Below are 6,304 nucleotides of genomic sequence, written 5' to 3' on the forward strand. Positions count from 1 at the left end.
CACCTATCCATGTTTTCAAGAGAAACTGCCTGACCCGCTGAGTTACTCCAACACTTTTTTTTTGTATTAAGATATTTACATTTGGATCCGTACTGTCTGTAAGATTATGCAGGCAATTGGGAATCAGGCAGTTCCTTGTATCGCCTGATTTTGTTTGATGGTAAAACAATGTTGATCATCCATCTCAACAGCTGCCCAATCCTTTAATCTTTTAAAACCCAGAAATACATGACTCCCTGTGTGAATGCAGTCAATGACTAAGCCGCTGCAGTCATCCAGAGTAACAAATTAAAACATCTCACATTGAAAGTCAGCTTTTTCAGGGGAGTTGGGAAATGAATGGATATTTTTGAGGAAGAAACCTGGCTAATGGAGAAAGATGAGTACTTTTGCATTATGTATTCCTCAGGAGTAAAAGTGAACTGAAACTTTCTTATCTGCTGCACCAGTTTCTGTCAACAGTAACAATGCATTTGTTTTGGATGCCTTTAATGGAATGTAACATTCCATCTGGTCTTTAGAAGAATAACGAATGACCGAAGGTGTGACGATGTTTCAACATAAATAACCTGTATGATAAATGGGGTATGATGCTAGTCCTTATTGTGTTCATACTAAACACCCATGTTTGCTTTATTCATTTATGGAATGCAAGTATAACATTTAGAACCTGCATTTAAAGCCCATCTCTAATTGCTTTCCTTGTAGGTGGTGAACAACCTAGTGCACCTTCTGGTGATGACATTGTAAAATGTCAGTAGTGGCAATTTCAAGGTTTCCAAGACTTTTTCTTTGACTGGACAGCAGGCAAACAAAAGTTTTTCACTGTATCTCGGTACACGTTAAAAATAATAATAAACTAAACCAAACCAAGTGACGACAATGAACTGGAATTTACAGGTTGACACTCCCAGACATTTTTTTTGTCTGGCACCTCCCATGGTCCTGCATGATTTAAATCAGTAGTGCAGATCTGTACTAGTTAACTAATTGTAACTGATATCTAACTAAGATCTAAAATTAGCTAAGATTTGCAATAATCTGTATCTTATTAACTTGCCAGTGCGACTTTTGTGATTGCAGCTAACAGCATTTCTAACTGGCTGAAACTTTGGGTTAAGGACAGTTCTTGGGAACCGCCCCCCAGCTTTTGATTCCCACAACTGAACCACCTATCAGAAAAAAACACAATTCAGGGGGTATTTCTTCTAACCAGGCACCCAGTGGAGGTTGTGTCGGAAAGCACTGCAGATGCTGATTTAAATCGAAGTTAGACACAAAATGCTGGAGTAACTCAACGGGTGAGGTACCATCTCTGGAGAGAAGGAACGGGTGATGCTTCGGGTCGAGACCCTTCTTCGGACTGATGTCAGGGTAAGGGACGGGACAAAGATGAAATGAAGTCAGAGACAGTAAAGGGCCTGTCCCACGAGCATGCGACTGCATGCGGCAAGCGCGACCAAACCGGAAGTGGGGGCCGCGCGGAGGTCGAGTGATCCCGTACGAGTTGACGTGAAGTTCGATCGAAGTCCGCGGGAAGTTCGCGCTAGGCGTACGCCGTCAAGACTACCCAAGTGAAATATGAGGTGCTGTTCCTCCAATTTGCACTGGGCCTCACTCTGACAATGGAGTAAGCCCCAGACAGAAAGGTCAGATTGGGAATGGGAGGGTGAGTTGATGTGCTGAGCAACCAGGAGATCATGTAGGTTAAGACAGACTGAGTGGAGGTTTCTGGACCAGTGAGATTCAACCCAATCAGGCCAGTGCATGTTTTATAAAGGACCTTGCAGGAGGTGATAGTTTCCAGATTTTTGGGTAGATGTCAGTTTGTAGCTTTACTGGAATCTTTAGTTAGTGACTTGGCATTGTCTGAAGTGCATGCCTTCAATACTTCAGCCAGGGTCCCTTAGCATTCGCTGTGTGCAGTCTTCTTACCTATTTCTTAATATCATGTGAAGTAAATTAAGTTGGCTTTTTTGTAGGACCCCTCCATTGTTGAGTTTTAGAATTTTCCTGGAAACTCCTCTTTCCATTATGTATTTAATAGTCAACCAGCATTCATGATTTGTGGCAGGGCTGAAGAACTTTGATCTGCTCCATTGGTTGTGGAATTTCTTAGCTCTCTTGCTGCTTTTGTCCTTTTGTCCTGGTTTGCAACTTCACCTGCTGGCCTCTCTCTTTTGGAAGTGCCTGGTGCCATGCCATGACATTGCACACCTTTAAACCAGCGTATATGTACTGGCTTCATTGAAACGGTGATCTGCCAGGTGATGAGGCTGCAGATTGTGGCACAATACCCTGTATACATTTCTGCTACATATGATAGTCTACAGTGCTTCAAATGTACTGTTTATAACCCCAATTTCAGTTCTGAGTCTATTCCATTTGGCTCTATTGTAGTGCCACACAACACGATGCAAGGTGTTCCCTGGTAGGACAGTGGGAATTTGACTCCACAAGGATTGTGTAATGGTCAATATTAATGTGGACAGAATCATCTGACACAAGTAAATTGATGAGGCCAAGGATTTTCCAGGGTTGATTCATAGAGAACGCCAACAGGCCCTTCGGCCCAATGCGTCAATGCTGCCCAGGAAGTGAATATTGTGAATGGGATCAGTTTGTTATTTGTTATTTGGATACTTGGGCTATTGTAAAAAATTAGCCTTTTCTTAAGAAATGGATAGATGTTTAGATCTAGTAATCGAATTTAGGTTAATTGAATTGATTCGATAATTTTTTTGTTGGCTATTTACTATTTGTTTTAGCATTTCTATATTTTTTGTTATAAAACTGCAAATAATAGCTTGTTTCTGTTAATGCTGTTCAGTGTTTTGTTTCTTTACATTTTAAACAGATGTCTCCGAAGAAGAAATGCAAAATTGTCAATCCAAATGCCCAGCAAAAGAGACTGATTTAGACAGCATTCGCAGAGATTATCCGAATTTGGACTACTACAAATGTGATGATCTACAGGACATTCTTAATGGGAAAGTAGTGGGCAGAAAGGCATGTCATGCGTGGTTTGAAGAGCAAAAACTTGTAGTTTACAATGCCAAAATTGAAAAGTTGAGGAAAAACAAGGTGTACAGAGTTGCTTATTGGTTACAATCTGAGGAGTATGATGATGCTACTGATTATGATATGCCAATGCACCAGCTAGCAACTGATCACCTCCATAAAGACTTGGTCTTTTACTAGAAATTGTAAGATTGAGGGGGGATCTTATAGAAACTTACAAAATTCTTAAGGGGTTGGACAGGCTAGATGCAGGAAGATTATTCCCGATGTTGGGGAAGTCCAGAACTAGGGGTCACAGTTTAAGGATAAGAGGGAAGTCTTTTAGGACCGAGATGAGAAAATCATTTTTTACACAGAGAGTGGTAAATCTTTGGAATTCTCTGCCACAGAAGGTAGTTGAGGCCAGTTCATTGGCTATATTTAAGAGGGAGTTAGATGTGGCCCTTGTGGCTAAAGGGATCAGGGGGTATGGAGAGAAGGCAGGGATGGGATACTGAGTTGGATGATCAGCCATGATCATATCGAATCGCGGTGCAGGCTCGAAGGACTGAATGGCCTACTCCTGCACCTATTTTCTATGTTTCTATGTAATTTCTTTACCTGTCTGTTACGCACTTACAGCGTATAATACAATAATATTAAAGGTGTTTATGACTATTTCCATCACAACGATCAATTTTGTAATTACCTACAAGTAGGCAACTAACTAATTATATGCTTTAATTTCAGGTCATCCAAGTAAGACATTTCATATTTGTTTCAGAATGCTTCAATCCATAATAACTGAAAATGTCATTCAGTTCTCTTAATTTCTAAGAAAGCTATGGGCTTTTGACTGTCCTCGGTCACAGCTTTTGTGTTAAGTCAATGGAAAAGCAATAGGGAACAAGATGCTAATTTCCGATTATGAAAATGACCATAACGTTTTAATACTGAAGATATGAAAGTGAATTAGGGATCAAATTAAAGTTCTTTTTGTGCTTTATCGGATGGGATGAATTACAGGGTTGATTTTTTTTAATCTCAAAGTTTCCTTGACCCCACCTGTGGCGAACAATGATTTGTGTATCCCAGTCAGGGCTCCTGCAATTTCTTTTCTAGCTTTCCACTGTGTTCTTGGACAAACCTGATCAGATCCCAGAGACTTGTCTTTCTTCATACATTTTAAGACATCCAACAGCATCCCAACTACAATATACTGACTACCCCCAAGGCACTCCATTCAATTTCCTGAGTTCCCTAATCTTCATGCCTACCTCCAGAAATATTATTGAGGATATCGCCCAGTTCTTGTGGCTGCACACATAGATGACCACTTTGCTTTCTGAGAGGCCCTTTTCTCTCTCCAGTTACCCTTTTTCCCGGAACAAACCTATAAAATCTCTCAGGAATCTCCTTAATCTTTTCTGTCAAAACTATCGCAGACCCCGTGTGCCCTTCTCATCTCGTTCTCAACTATATTCCTGCATCCCCTATTATCCTGCAGGGACTTCCTCTTCTCTCTCCATAGATGCTGCTGCACCCGCTGAGTTTCTCCAGCTTTTGTGTGTAACCTTCGATTCTCCAGCATCTGCAGTTCCCTCTTAAACACTGTGTATACTCCACTGCGTTATCTCTTCAAGATATGCCTACCTTGAAGAAGTTCTCCTCTTCTCTCTCCATAGATGCTGCTGGACCCGCTGGGTTTCTCCAGCTTTTTTGTGTAACCTTCACTTGATCCCAGTTGGCTATACAGGTATCTGATCCAAGCCTACTTCTGCTTCCTGACCAGAGTTTCAATATCTCTTGAAATACCAGCCTTGCCCTTCATTCTAACGGGAACATACGGACCTCGAACTCTTGATATCCTAATTTTAAAAGTATTCCGCTCGCCAGACGTCCCTTTGCGGGCATCTACTCCAAGCAACTTTTGCAAGCTCCTCTCTAATACCATCAATATTTGCCTTGCCCCAATTGAGAACTTTAACTTGTGGGCCAGTTCTGTCCTTTTCCATAATTATTTAATGGGTCACTGGTCCCAAAGTACTTCCCCGCTGACAGCTCAATGCTCTCGAGATAGAGTGCCAGCCATTCATCAAGAGAGTAATCAAAACGTTAGGCTTTGATGACACAATGAAAGTTATCATTGGGCGATAATTAAAGAAAGGAAACAGGAGTTAGGGACAAGACTGGTGTTGGAGGAGCAGAAAGGGTGGAACGGGGGCCCAACGATAGAGTTGCTGCCTTACAGTGCTTTCAGATCCAGAGACCCAGGTTCGATCCCGACTCCGGGTGTTTTCCCCATGACCACGTAGGTTATCTCCGGGTGCTCCGGTTTCCTCCCACTCCAGAGACTCATAGGTTTGTAGGTTAATTGACTTGGTATAAATGTGAGTTGGCCCTAGTGTGTGTAAAATTGTGTAAACATGTGGGGATCACTGGTCGGCACGGACTCGGTGGGCCGAAGGACCTGTTTCCACGCTGTCTCTCAAAATTAAACTAAACTAAAAGGATGCCTTGCGGCAGTCCAGAGACACGCAGTCAGTGGATATACTATTGTACATAGGGCTTGCCGTGCTGAGACACTGAAGAGATTTAATGAATGGTATACAGTAAGTATTGGGATACAATGAGCAAAGTGAGATCTGTGTGTGCAGGTTGGATGCTCTACAGGAGATGCGATGATACTTGGGTTTTAAATGTCATTGAATTGTGTGACGATGTAATGATTGACAGAACTTGATCATCTAAAAATACTGCAATGGAGATATTAGAAGTGCCTACTTACCTTGTTTTACTGCATTCCTGCACAAGGAGTTCACCATCCACAATGTTTCCATGACACTATCTCCATAATATGGTGGAAATTGAGTTCACCGAGCTTGGACGGTATTGAGCAAAGCCCAGAGCATGTGGTACTTGCCGCTCCCTCCAGTTTCTGCCCTGATAAATGTCAGACTTGTTGGGGTCAATTGCGAGCGTCAGTTTGCTGGAAAATCTGGCAAGTGGGAGGCTTTGAAATGCGTTCATGTTAGGATGAAGGACATTGCTGGCAACTTTAGGGAACCCTGATTGATGAGACGTTGAGGATAAGACAAGAGTTTTTCAGATAAGGAGTGAAATGTAACGCCTGTCCCCTTCCGTCTACTTCCCTCCATCTCTAACCTTTGTCACTTAATCCACTCATGTACCAATCACCCCCTCTCCTCCCTCAATCTGTATCCACCTATCACTTCCCAGGCTTTGTCCTATCCCCAAATCGCTTCTCCAGCTTTCTCTCCCATTCTACAATCATGGTCCTGAC

This window comes from Leucoraja erinacea, chromosome 28 (assembly GCF_028641065.1).
Source record: "Leucoraja erinacea ecotype New England chromosome 28, Leri_hhj_1, whole genome shotgun sequence".
Taxonomy (NCBI): Eukaryota; Metazoa; Chordata; class Chondrichthyes; order Rajiformes; family Rajidae; genus Leucoraja; species Leucoraja erinaceus.